Source organism: Thamnophis sirtalis, unplaced genomic scaffold, assembly GCF_051295495.1.
Source record: "Thamnophis sirtalis isolate CommonGarterSnake01/CBP01778 unplaced genomic scaffold, rThaSir2_p1.2 scaffold_15, whole genome shotgun sequence".
Lineage (NCBI taxonomy): Eukaryota > Metazoa > Chordata > Lepidosauria > Squamata > Natricidae > Thamnophis > Thamnophis sirtalis.
This window is the reverse complement of record NW_028261395.1, coordinates 11,576,804-11,591,483: the sequence shown is the minus strand read 5'-3', so window position 1 is coordinate 11,591,483 and position 14,680 is coordinate 11,576,804.

The window sequence follows — 14,680 nt, the reverse complement described above, 5'->3', positions numbered from 1 at the left end:
TATGGGTTAAGATCATGAACTTTCAACTGGGTGAAATCCCAGGAAGTTTTAAGAATTGGGATTTCCCACAGATGTGCCAACATGTCTGACTTATTAAATTGGAACTTTAAGGATACTGTTGCCTTGGACTCCGATTTAATTCTGCATGATATTTGGAACACTGACAATGGGATTGTTAAAAGATGATGAATTTCCCAGAGACTTTTAAAGCAATGGTTTTCATTTAATTTGAAGGACCCCATTTTCACCGCTAGCCAAATGTGGAGGGGTTCACAGCCCAATCTGTCCCCTGATGACTTTTATTTACCGTATTTTTGGAGTATAAGACGCACCAAGGTTTTGAAGAGGCAAATAAAAAAAAAGGTTTTGCACTCTGCAGACCTCTGAAAAATGGCTTGTTTTTCTCAAAAAAAAAAAAAAAAGGGCATGCATAGCCTTTAGGAGGCTTATAGAATAGAGTACTCCTGGGGGATGGGGGGCCAAAAATGAGCAAAAACCAGTCCGTTTTTCACTCATTTCTGCCCTCCCTAGCCCCCAGGAGCTCTCTGGTTGCTCCTACAGGCTCTACACAGCCATTTTGGTGAAGGGGGCGAGGTTTTGGGAGACAAAAAAAGCTGTATTCAGTGTATATGATGCACCCAGATTTTCAGCCTCTTTTTTGAGGAAAAAAGGTGTGTCTTATACTCTGAAAAATACTGTACATTAAACTTTTCGATCACTGGCCTCTGCCTGCAATATTCAAAATGGCCACGAGGTGGCAGGCTGTTATTGGTCCCACAATTTCCCATGGATTTTTTTTGAAGGAATTATTTTTATTACTTATTCTTATTTATATTACATTTTGAGATGACTGCTGTCACTCTGTCATACTCAAAATGGCCACGAAATGGCAACCTAAACACAAAACATATGCCAGGAGAAGATTAAGGGTCCAATTTTGTGGTTAAAAATGGTGCTAGTTGCTGTTTTTAAAATTAAGACGCGTAATCATGTTCAAAGGAAAACAAGGAAGTCCATTTGCCTCTTGAAAAAGCACCTTTGGGACATTTTCCATTCAGGTTTTTTTTTTCATATTTGTACCCAGTTGATTGCTCATTGGTTGCAATAGGAATTGATTGACAAACATGAATTGATCAGCTGGCTTGTTGCCTGAACCTGGAATTCTGGGGTGAGAGTGACTGTAGTCATCCAGATGGTTTTTAATGCCTAAGGATAGAATAGACTAGAGTAGACTAGGATGGAGTGGAGTGGAATAGAATAGCAATAGCACTTAGAGGCAGCCTATTGCCCCCAACAATCTGGGTCCTCATTTTACCCACCTCGGAAGGACGGAAGGCTGAGTCAACCTTGAGCCTGGTGAGATTCGAACTGCCAAATTGCAGTCAGCTGGCAGTCAGCAGAAGGAAACTGCAGGACTGCATTCTAGTCACTGTGCCACCATCGCTGAGTAGAGTGTAGTGTAGTGTAGTATAGAGTAGAGTAGAACAGAACAGAACAGAACAGAACAGAACAGAATAGAACAGAATAAATAGAATGGCACCAAACTCTGTAGCTCTGGGTGATCTCTGGAGACAAGAGACCATGTTGAAGGACAGCAGAAGGTCAATATCCTTGTTATTCAAGCTTTTCCTTTTCAGTTGAAGCTTAGCTTCTCTCCTTTTGAATCATGAAAGCACCTGGATATTCCACTTTGTGACAGTTGTTATATACCGTATTTTTCGGACTATAAGACGCAGCTTCCCCTCCCCTAAAAGAGGGTGAAAATTTGGGTGCGTCTTATACACTGAATGTAGCCCCACCCACCCACCGGCCCCAACCCTTTGGCCTCTGCCTCCCAGCAATTTACCTCTTTGCAGCAAATGGGGGCTTGCGGGGGCTTCAACGGGCTATAGCAATCCCTGCAGCCTGAAAAGCTGATGATCGAAAGAAATGGAAAGTGAAATTTGCTGTTTGCTCCATGGAAAATTGCTGGGAGGCAGATTTTTTTTTCTTGCGCAAATCAGGCTGTTTGCTGCAAGGAGGCAAGTCAACAACTATAAATGCTTATAGAATGTTCAAATCATTAGACTTATTTTTTAAAGACTGCTTTATTATTCTAGACAATTTAACAAAATGAAGAAGCTTTTTAAAATAAATGCTTGATCTAAAGAGGCCCCGTGCTATTGTTTTAAAAAGCGCTATTCTTTTAAATAGCAGAGAATAACTATACTTCCAGAAAGCACATCAGTTTTAACAGCATCTGTACAAGTATAGTCTGAAATATAACACTACAAGCAGTGTATGTTGTCTGTACTGTTTGTTGCAAGGAGGCAAATTGCTGGGAGGCAGAAGCAGATATTTTTCCCTTGTTTTCCTCCCCAAAAGCTAGGTGCATCTTACACTTCGGAGTGTCTCTGAAAAATATGGTATTGTACTGTGTTTCCCCCCAAAATAAGACAGGGTCTTGTTTTCTTTTAACCCCTGAAATAAGTGCTTGGCCTTATTTTCGGGGAGGTCTTATTATTTTTGAGGTACAGAAGGTGTATAGTGTATAGTTGTCAGTTGGAGTTTTCATTCTGGTCCTCTGTTGGAGCGGGAAAATGCTCTCTCCTGATTGGTTGTTTGGGTGATCAGTTTCCTTTAAAAGGTGCTGTGACAACCAGGGAGTTGATACCTCGCAGGCAGTATTGAATAAAGGGCTGTTAGAATTCACTCTGGCCTCGCCTCCAATCTTCGCCCAGAACATAACAGGAGTCTTTTGAGTTCTTCTAATTCTTTTTTAGAAACAGGAAGGGGATTGATTGGTTCACCCCATGAATTGTGGACCTCCTGCTCCTGGTTCTGGTGCTGCTGGTGTCCCAGCCAGTCTCTGGGAAGCTGAGAATGAAGTACCCACTGAGCAGTGACATGCGGTGAGGTTTATGGCTGCTGAGGCACTGACACAGTGGTGGGTTTCAAATTTTTTTACACTTGTGGACCTCAACTCCCAGAATTGCACAGCCAGGCATGCTCAGTTCCGATTTAAAGCGACTGCATTTCTTTTTCTCCTTTGCAAAAAAGTTTCCTTCATTCTTTTTCTTCTTCCTCCCCCTCCTTCCTCCCTCTCTCCCTCCCTCCCCCCTCTCTCAAACAAACACATGCACACAGAGAAGTTGGATTGGACTATCTCTCCTAACCCCTTCCCTCTCTCACTCTCTCTCTCTCAAACAAACAGAAACACAGAAGTTGGATTGGATATATTTTCCAATGACTTGAAACCAGCTCCTCTGCCATACCCCTCCCCCCATTCCCCTGCTGCCTTCCGATCCGAGCCTTTGATTGCAGGTGGGGCCGCGTTGCCTTTTCAAACTTGTAATCAGTGAAGCTGGGCTTATATAGTTTTATCCAGCTGTGTATGTATGTGTGTGTGTGTGTTTGAAAAGGCAACGTGGCTGTGCCTGCAATCAAGCTACACTTGGGGAGGGATCTATAATTGAGGATGAAGTTTGAATTCCTCCCCCTCCCTCCAACCCACACGTACCTTTTCCAGCTGTTTCAGAGAGGATTTCAACTCTGCTCTTGCCTGTCATCATGAAAAGAAAAGAAATGTAAAAGGAAAAAGGCAAGAGCTGAGATCAGGCTGAGCTACTTGCTGCCAGAGTCACTGTGGATGACTCTGTTTAACTGTTTAAAAAAGCCTCTAAAAAGGCGCCCTCTTCAGGAGGAGGCAGGACAACGATGTGCCTCACCTACATCAGGAATTTATAGGCTTTTAACCCTTGCTTAACTCTGCTTGAGTGATCATAAAATGCATAAAGTCAGACTAGATGAGGCACATCGTTCTCCTGCCTCCTCCTGTAGACGGCGCTTTTTAGAGGCTTTTTTAAACATTTAAGCAGAGTCATCCATGGTGACTCTGGCAGCAACTAGCTCAGCCTGACCTCAGCTCTTGCCTTTTTCCTTTTACATTTTCTTTTCTTTTCATTATGGCTGTGGTGAGGCTCTGCCTCCACTGCCTCCCCTGACTGCATGTCCCTGCTGCTGAGTATGGAGCACCAGGATAGAAACAATCCATGGAACTTTTCCAAGCCAGGAGACTGTCTCATTGGGAGAATCCTCAGCTTCACCAGAAGATTGCATACAACAAGGACTTCCAACCAGGCTCCTCCTGGTCAGTTTCATTCTAAGTCATTCCCTGTGCTGGAGTTTCCTTTCCTCTGTTTGCATTTCTCTTAACACTTTCCTTCTTTTCTCTTTTACTCCACTTATTTTCCTTCTTTCCATCCAAACTTGACTTCATCAATTGAATGCTAACTTTTGTTTAAAGTAGTGATTAAAATAGTTGTCGTGGTCCTTGCCTAGGCCAGTTCCATATTTTTTATAATTGCTGATCGATATTACAATTCTTGATAATTGTAGAAACAACTGTTTTTTTTAGAATTTGTAAATGTTTCTCACAGTAAAAGAATCCTCATACTTTTATGATAGGTCTGTTTTAATGATTAAATTTTTTTGAATCCCTTTTAGTAGCCAGGTAAAAAATAGTACCTTTACAAACAATGGTGTGTTTGTGACTCTTAATAGCTCATGTTTTTACATTTGTTCTGGCTGTAAGCTGTTCCTTTGTGTTCAGGTTTGGCCTCAGAAGGATAATGTAGCACTTAGGGATGAAGATGCAGACCAGCAGACCAGCACTGGAGGCCAGGATGGAGAAGACCTGAACAGTCACCATGTATTTCCCTTTGGTGCTCAGGTAGGTGGGCACAAAAGTCACCCAGACACTGCAGAAGACCAGCATGCTGAAGGTGATCAGCTTGGCTTCGTTGAAGGCCCCAGGCAGATTCCTGGCCAGGAAAGCCACCATGAAGCAGATGGCAGCCAGGAAGCCCATGTAGCTTAGGGTGATGTAGAACATGAGAACAGCCCCTTCGTTGCATTGCAGGATGATCTCTCCAGGCTGGGATTGGAGGTCAGAGTCAGGGAAGGGGGGAGAAACTCCCAGCCAGATGGAGCAGATAATAATTTGGACTGCAGAAGAAGACAGGATGATGGAGTTGGCCAAACTCTTCCCCAACCATCTCTTCACTCGGTTTCCTGGTTTTGTGGCCAGGAAAGCCAGGACCACCGTGATGGTTTTGGCCAAGAGAGAAGAAACGGCAACTGAGAAGATGATGCTGAAAACCGTTTGTCGGAGAAGGCAGGTGGCTTTCCTTGGTTGACCAATGAAGAGAGAAGAAGACAAGAAGCAAAGCAGGAGGGAGACCAGGAGGATGTAGGAGAGGTCCCGGTTGTTGGCTTTGACAATGGGAGTTTCTCCATATTTAATGAAGATGATTAAAACAAGGACTGTAGTCAGGAAGAAGAGCAGGGCAAAAGAGACCAGGATGATGCCCAGATGTTCTTCATAAGACAGGAAGGCTATAACTTTGGGGATACATTGGACTCTGGCCTCATTTGGATATTTGTCATCTGGACACCTGGTGCATTTTTCTGCATCTGAGAAACCAAAAATCATTTTTCCTTAATATTTTGTTCCTTTTATTTTTCATTAAAAATAGCATAAGAAGGATGTTTTTTTTTAAGTAGCTAGGTATATGAAGTTGAGGAAAGTCCTAGGGTGTTTATTATTTCTGGTGTAATGTGTAATGTAATTCATAGGAAGCTACATTATTATAGGTTAATAATGAATCATATAATCTTTTGATACAAATATTTGGAGTCCTGCCACATGGCAGTTAACATACTGGACTTAGAGGATATCTACGGTATCTTGTAACATCTGGAAGCTATATGGAATTCAGGAGAAATTTCCTAACAGTGACAACAATTAACCAGTGGAACAGCTGGCCTCCAGAAGTTGTGGGTGCTTCAACATTGGATGTTTTTAAGAAGACACTGGACAGTCATTTGTCTGAAATGGTATCAGGTCTCCTGCTTGAGCAGGGAATAGCACTAGAAGACCTCCAAGGTCCTTTCCAGCTCTACTTTGATTGATTGATTGATTGATTGATTGATCTACATGACTGTCAGAATATTTGTGCAAAGAATTGCCCCCATAACTATCCACAGCACCATATTATGGACCAGTGACACCTTTTCAGTGATCCTCAAGGGGAGGATCCAATATACAGTGAATTGCAGGGTCTTTCAGAAGGTGGACCCAAAACAATTCATCAAGTTTCAAAGAACTCAGATCTTCCTAGAATGGTGAACTTAGCAGCACATATCCAGACTAGAAAGCAGGAGAGACGTTTCCTCTGCTATTAGTAAAGCTTGCCCAGTCTGCCACACCCTCCTCCCATCTCCTCCCAGCCCCTCCTTCAAAGATTTTTTATTTACTTCATTTTAGATAAGAAATTGTGCATGTCAAAAATTAAAAAAGGTGAGCTTGTGTCTTTTAACTTGCACTTTCACGAAAAGGTTCTGGATGGATCCAGTTCCACAAAGCTTCCCATTTTCCTCAGTGTGACCCACCCTCCTGAGTGGAGAAGGTCCCCTCCGGACAAGGAATGCAGTTATAGCAGCAAACTGGCTCTCCTTCTCGAGCCCTCTTGATATATCCAGGATGACAATTTTCCGCACAGTTGGACTGAGGCAGAGACTGAGCAGAAAAATGAAGAATGCCAAAGAAAATATGTTAGTAGTCAACATTCACGGAAAATAGAGATAGCCAAATAACCTCTGGTCTTCATGTAAGTAAATCTGAAATAACTGACTACTACTAAGAAGATGCAGGAGGTATAACTAACTACTGGCAGATTCTTCATTTAGTTCCTCCCTTTTGCTTTTGGCATTTAACATTTCAATAAAGGACTTTCCTACTTAATAAAGTCAGCAGAGATGGAATTGAAAAAAGATTTACATATGATGATATATTCATATTAAAACAGAGAAAAAATTTATTGTAAAAGATTTAGGAAATTTCTATTCCATTAGATTTTTCAATAAAGAATAAAACTGTGATGAAGAAAAAAAAACCTCTGACCAGTAAGATCTTGAAAGGTTTCCATAAAACATGGCAAAGCTCCTCCACTCACTGTAGGTCCCGTCTGTTGAAGAACTACAATCAGATAACACCAACTGGCATGGGATGCCAACCACCCTGGAGACTCTCGGCTTTGCCCACTTGAAATGGGACCTCAGGCTTTGGAAAACAGAGAAAAGACACCAACATTTATCTCACCTTATTGAGCAACTTTAGCTGTGAAAGAACACCTTCTTTGATAGAAAGTCTCTGTCTTTTAAAATACGCCAGAGTCTTTTGCACAACATCCTTTTTGGGGAGAACCAAGTAGCTGTCAATGGTCAAATCTGCTCTTATCTCTCCATTTTGGCCCAAGTACAGTTCAATTTCAGAAATATTCCAAAATTCATTCTTCTCCAGAAAGGGATGAAACTAGAATGGGAACATCCAGGAATTTGAAAAGCAGAAAACTTTGTTTCTTATCCCAGATTGAATCTTTTTTCTACAATTATCTAATCTCTAAATATGGTTAAATAGGATACAAATACTGCCATTATCTTCATAAGTGAATGAAAAAGTTTGAGAAAAAATTGTCAATCATTTAGTGACAAAATATAAAGAAAATATAATTGACACAATTGATCATTTATAGGGAACATTCTAGAGCAAATGGCAAATAAAATGAACAGAGAAAAAAAAGATGATCCATAAACTCTTTGAAAACAACAGGTTTCCCAGAAAGCATGGGTTGATCAAGAAGAAAGTTTTCTGGCTAATCTTCTCCCTGGTCATCCTGATGGAAAACATCTCTAAATGTGCTAATTCTACTTGATTGTAATACAACATTAAAAAAAAATTTTTTTGCAGATGTGAAAGAACAAATCTCCCACCAGTTCAGACTTTCTCAGTCGGAAAAGTTAGTGAGGATCCTGAGTTTCTTTCTCTCCCATTTATGCAGCTGTAGGATTCTCCCCTCTTATCTGATCCTTCCCTAGGCAGCCTCTCTTCCCCTCTTCCCAAAAATCATTCTCACACATCATTACTCTTCCTAAATAGATTATGGAGACTCAGGTGATAGAACTGGATTTCAGTAAAGGACTCAGAAATAATTTTGTGAATTTTGTGGAAACTTGAGGGGTGGTCTGATAACTAAGTGGATAAAAATTTGAAGGAAATGTATTTTTATTATAAGAATCAAACAAAGAAAAAAGAAAAAAAAAGAAACTCTTTGTGTTAAGCTCAGCCCCCCATCTTTATATATGCTTAAATAGTGTAAGTCATTCTATCTATATTTTATTCTCGTCTCTTGCTTCTTTGTTATTTACCCCGACCTCCTGTAGGCTCTCCCATTCCTCTTCCTTAACCTTGTATTCAGATAAACATTTATCCAAATTTGTATAGACATCAATATACAATCTGACTCAAAAATAATCCCTTCTAGTAAAATTTAAGCAGCGTGGATCATTCCACATATTCAAATATTACTTTACAGAAGAATAATCAAACTTTCCCTTTCTTAACCTTAATTTCAAACAATAATTCAAAATAATCTGACCAAACTTTCCCTTCTTAGTAAAGTTTAAGCAGCGTAGATCAAGTATTACTTTACACAAAAATCAGTTTGCATTCTATCTTGAAATGATCCCGACCAGCTTTCCCTTCTAATAGGATTTAAACAACGTAAATCATTCCGCATGCATTTTGCCCTCATCCCTTGCTTCTCTGATATTTACCACTATCAAATTTATGCAGACATTAGTTTAAAATTTAGCTCAAAATAATTTCACCAAGCTTTCCCTTCTAATAAAAATTAAATAGCATAGATCATTCCACATATTCAAATAATACTTTCAACAAGAATCAGTTTACCTTCCGTTTTAAAATTATCTCATCCAGCTTTCCCTTCTAACAGAATTTAAACAACATAAATCATTCTGCATTCATTTTACATATATACATTCAGTATCACCCCACCAATATACGTAAATCGTTCCGCATGCATTTTACCCTCATCCCTTGCTTCTCTAATATTTGCCACTATCAAATTTATGCAAACATTAGTTTAAAATCTAGCTCAAAATAATTTCACCGAGCTTTCCCTTCTAATAAAAATTAAATAGCATAGATCATTCCACATATTCAAATAATAGTTTCAACAAGAATCAGTTTACCTTCTATTTTAAAATAATCTCTTCAAACTTTCCCTTCTAACAAGATTTAAACAGCGTAAATCATTCTGCATGCATTTTACATATATACATTCAGTATCATCCCACCAATAAATTCCGCTTTTTCTGCCGGAGAGAGGTCGCAAACCCCCATTCAGTCCACAACTTTGGTGAATATTTTAGAATGTCTAAATCCTCAAACTCCGCTTTTCTGCTTCTCCGAGGGAGGGGGAGCTACCCCCTCCATCTTGCAGCCATGTGGTCTGTTGCTTGCCTTCTCCTTCGGCTTGTCTCTCCTCTTTTCCAAGTTAATCAGGAAGTCCCGCCTTCAAAGTCTTGTAATAGAAATCTCGAGCCTCCGAAACAGAATTGAGACGAAGTCTTTGATTCTCAAATGTGACCGTAATGCCGGCTGGGGCCTCCCATTTATATTGAATCTGATGATTTCTAAGCTCTTTAGTTAAAAAGGTATAGTCCCTTCTTGCCTTTAACATCTGGAAAGGTATTTCTTTGAAGACAATCAAGTCCTGGCCATCAACTCTCAAACTATTATTGTAAAATTTTTGCATGATCGCGTTTCTGGATTCTTTTGTGGAGAAATATATGATTATGTCCCTCGGGAGCTGTCGCTGTTCCGCTACCAACGAATTCTGGCGATAGATTTTCCGAATCTGCCAATCAAAGTTAAGTCCCGGGCTTCCCACCGCATGGCTGAAGGCTTCAACAAAGGTCTGTTTCAGATTCTCTCGCTCCTTTTCGCGGAATCCTCTGACTCTTATTGCGAATGCCTTCTTATTAAAGTTTATCATAACGAGCTGTTCTTGAGTGTCTCTAATTTTTCGTTGTAATATTTGAATATTAGTAGTCAAATTAGAATTAGCCTCCTCCAAACTTTCCAATTTATTCTCTATTTCAGCGGTATAATCTGACAGGGCAGACACGGCTGCAAACGTATTCGCCTTCATTTGGTCAATTTTAGACTTTAAATCACCATATAGCTCCAATACAAATTCCTTAATTTCTTGTTTAAAATCATTAAACATTTGAAAAAAAAATTCCTGTGTTAAGAATTCTCCAATAGAGGGCGTAGGAGACAAGGGCTGTGATTCCAGTGTAAATTCTTTAAGTTCATTCACAGATTCTTTAGGCACATTTGTAGAGAGACGCTTCGATTTTGACCTGGGTGCCATTATAAATAAACAAATAAACAGCGCTTTCGCTCCCCTCTGTTTCCAAAAAAAACCAAAAAAAATTATTTTGTTAAGGAGCGGTCTGCAGGAAGGTAAAACCGGCTACGTACATCCCCTATCAGTCACTAACAGAGAGAAATCGCCATTTTGAAGTCCGTTTAAACAAAGAAGCCTCTAAGACAAATGGTGCTGGTATTTAAGATAGTAATAAAAGCATAAATCTCACAGGAGTGGGACCCGCCCGTATTAATCCTAGCTTCAAACAACTTTGCTTTGTCCGGGGGGGGGGGGATGGCCTGTCTAGGGCTGCAAAAAAAGGCAGCTGAGAAGAACTGGCTGGAGATAAAAGCTCCGCTCACGCTGGATCTAATCTCTAATCTAATCTCTGTCCACAGCCAAAAAAAAAGAGAAAGGCTGTGAATTACGAATAGACCCTAGCACACAGAGCTACTCCCTGCCCCTTTATAGCCAAAAAGGGGTGATATCTATGATCTTATTTAGATATACAAACCAGATCTCTGAGAGAGCTCGGTTGAGCCCTCCTCGGCGACAGGCTCCGCCCCCCCGGAAGCCTATTATAAGAATCAAACAAAGATGTTTAACCCTGGACAGATTATGGATGGATCAGAGGTAATGATTGTGTTGGTCTGTGGTAGAAATTTTCTGTGAGTTAAATACAATAGCAGATAACAGACAATTTTGAAGTTTTGAAATTTAACTTTATTGTTGGATTGCCTGTTAACTATGTTTTTTATATACAGCAGATAGATGACAAGTCCGGTAGATATATAGTTTATAATTGTGGGTCTATTTTGCAAGTGGGAGAAACTATTATTGCTGTATTGTATTCAATTGGGGAGACAATATGCATGTCTTTGTCTGTTTTTAATGTTTTATCTAGCTCTGTTTTCTCTTTGTAATAGTTTTATTTTCCAAAACTTTTATTTTACCTTTTTGAATAAAATATAATTTTATAAGAGGAATATCAAGTTTCAAGAAACAATATTTATGATTAGCACACAGAGAAGGATGCATAAGTAAAAAAACAGTAGAAAAATATCTGCTTTTTAGCTACTAGGACTTGACTAAAAATAGAGTCTCATATAAGAACATTAATGATGGACAGGAAGAAACATGAAGGATACCAAATTTGTTATGTATGTTTGTGAAAATGATCTCAAAATCGTAGTTAACTGGAAACAGAATCTGAGTCAGCAGGGTGATGTCCATGGAAAGAAGGCAAATGCAGCCATAAGAATCTGAGGAAATGAACGTTCTGGTTTGGGGAGACCCCAACTCAAGGACCAGGTCCCCTTGCAGGCATCACACGTGGAGGAGAATTTGAATCTGTTGAAGCCAAGGAAGAGTTGAAAGGAGCTGCTCTTAGTCTTGAGGAAAGACAACAAGGAGAAGAGCTGAAGATCAAGAGGAGTCTGGGAGCCCCCTTTCCAATTGAAACAATCTCTCGGTTGGGGAAGGGAGGATACAGCCAGTGGTTGGATTCAGATGGTCCGGCCCGGTTCGAGTGAACTGATAGTAAAAATTCTGCCTGGCCACGTCTCTCCCCACCACTACTTGCCTCGCAGGCCTTGGCTGGGGCCTTAGAGTCATTGCTGCAGCTGCTGTTTGGCTCCCTTGCCTCGACCACGTGGCCACACAGCCCAGCCTGTTTGCCTGTCTTTGCCGCGGCCTCCTGCTCATCTTGGTCTGCTCCCGAATGCCCACCTCAGGCTGCTCCCGACCACTCCAGTAGCGGCCATTCTTCACCTTTTCCCTCTTTCCTTTCTCTTTTCCTTTTTCCTTTCCTTCCCATTCCCTCCGTTTTTCATCATTTCCTTCTTTCCCATTTCCTTTCCATTCCCTCCCTACCCCTCCCCTCCCTCTCCTTCCTTCCTTCCTTCCTTCCTTCCTTCCTTCCTTCCTTCCCTCCCTCCTTCCTTCCTGGGGGTCTGAGGGTGAGTCAGGGGACCCCTTTCCTCCTTGACCCCCTCCCCAACATCTGCTCTGATGGCAATTATGGCTAAAAGGACTTTGGAAGCTGGGGCTACCCCCTCCCCCTCCCCATTGCAGAAACTCTTCTTGGTGCAGAATTGGGCTCTTTCAGATCTTCTTCTCCTGCCCCCCTCCTACCCCCTGCACAGAGTCAGTTGCTGCTTGGAGGGGGAAGATTTCTGGTTTTGCAGGGCTGAGAGGAAAAGGAGAAGCATAAACAGGCCCTCCAAGGCTGCCCACCCCTTTGTGTTTCTGCAACCTTCACTTATAAAGCCCTTCATGGTATGGGACCTGGGTACTTGACAGACCGCCTGCTGCCAATTACCTCCAATAGACCGATTAGATCCCACAGATTAGGCCTCCTCCGAATTCCATCCGCCAGCCAATGCCGGCTGACGATTACCCGGAGGGGAGCCTTTTCTGTGGCTGCTCCGACCCTCTGGAACAAGCTCCCTGTGGAGATTCGAACCCTCACCACCCTCCAGGCCTTCCGCAAAGCCCTTAAAACCTGGCTGTTCTGACAGGCCTGGGGCTAAAGAGCTTTCGCCCCCCTCCTCGAATGGTATGGTTGTTGTGTGCTTTTAAATTGTGTATTGTTTTGTTCGTCTTTTTATCCCTTATCTGTATCCCCGTCCCTGACTTGGATTGTGAGCCGCCCTGAGACCCCTTCGGGGAAAAGGGCAACATATAAGTGCAATAAATTCAATTCAATTCAATTCAATTCAACCAATGCGGAGTTCAGAATGAGGCTTCTCCCAAAGAAGTTCTGGGGAACCCAACACCCCACCCCCCTCTGCCCCTTCCTGAGCCCAGAAAACTCCCAGGCAAAGCAGCACCGCCTCTCTCTCAGGAGTGGGGGAAAGAATGGATGGGAGGAAAGAAAAACTTGGGGAAGAGGGAGGGACATCCAGAGGAAATGGGGAGAGGCCCCCGCCCTGTTTCCGCCTCCTCCCAGGCGGCCCACAAGGTTGAAAAGTTTCTGATTCCTCACTCTCACTCTCTTTTTCTTTTTTCTTCCCTCCCCTGTCTCTCTCCCTCTCTCTCTCTCTCTCTCTCACACACACACACACAAACACACACACACACACTCACGCTCTTATCCCTGCAAGTCCCCATTCTCTGCCTGCTGCGGAGAGAGAAGGTTGCCTGCGCAGAAGAAACACCGATGGAAGGGCGTCCCAGTAAGTTAATCAGCCGGGCTTTCCTGGGATGCGAGCGATGCTGCCAGGCGCTTGGAAAGGACTTCGGCCACCGGCCCACCACTAAAATCAAATAATGAGGGGAGCCGCAGAGCTGGTTGGAAGAGTGTGTGTGCGTGCGTGCATGCGTGCGTGCGTGCGTGCATGCGTGCATGTGTGTGTGTAAAATGGGCGGTTTCATCCAAAGGAGTTTTTGTTTCAGGTGGATCTCCTAGCTTTGGAAGGAGGAAAGGAAGGGGTAGAAAGAGAGAGAAACGAAAGAAAAGGAAAAAGAAAGGAAAGGAAAAGAAAGGAAAGGAGAGAAAGAAAGAGGGAGTTATGAAAGGCAGGGAAAGAAAGAAAGAGAGGAAGGGAGGAGGAAGTGAATGAGATATAGTTCGATGGATGGGTCAATAGATACATGGAGGGAGGGAGGGAAAGAGAGAAAATGAGAGGAAGGAAGGACACAAACCATGGCTTCAGAAGACTCTTTCAAACAGCACAACAATGTTTGAAAGGGCTGGAAGGGATCTTGGGGGTCATTTTCTAGTCCAACCCCTGCTCTAGTAGGGTCAGAAGGGACCTTGGAAGCCATCTAGTCCAACCCCCTGCTCCAGCAGGAGACCTTATACACTCTGGATTATTTTAGTGCCTCTAACAGAGAGGAAAATTGCCAGAAAAGGGAAGGAGTTTACTAGGACAAGGCTGCCATGCAGAGGAAGGCGGTGACAGTCCTTGACTTATGACAATTGAGTCCAACATTTTGGTTGCTAAGCAAGAGCGTTGTTAAGTGAGCTTTGCCACATTTTACCCAATCCATGACATCTCCTGGCTCTAACAGACATGTGCAGGCTAGGGAAGAACATCTGAAGGCCTGTGTAATGTTCTAATGCGCAGAAGTGATAGTTAAATGTGTGGCAGAAAGTGGACTCTGGGTGTCTTTTTCCAAACACAATAAGTGAGGTTGAATGAGTATAGTTTTAGAAGAGGTGTGTGTGTGTGTTTGTGTGTGTGTGTGTGTGTGTGTGTGTGCGCGCGCGCGCGTACATATACAGTGTATAAAGTAGATAACGTATCTTTTTGTGTGCCTATACACACATTATAACTTGTAATATGAATATACACATATGGCATATATACATAGGATTAAATTGTGTATTTTGGATGTTCTTTAGTATTAAATAAATAGACAGGGAAATTGTATCTTGTTGACGCAAGGAGAGGCCAGGC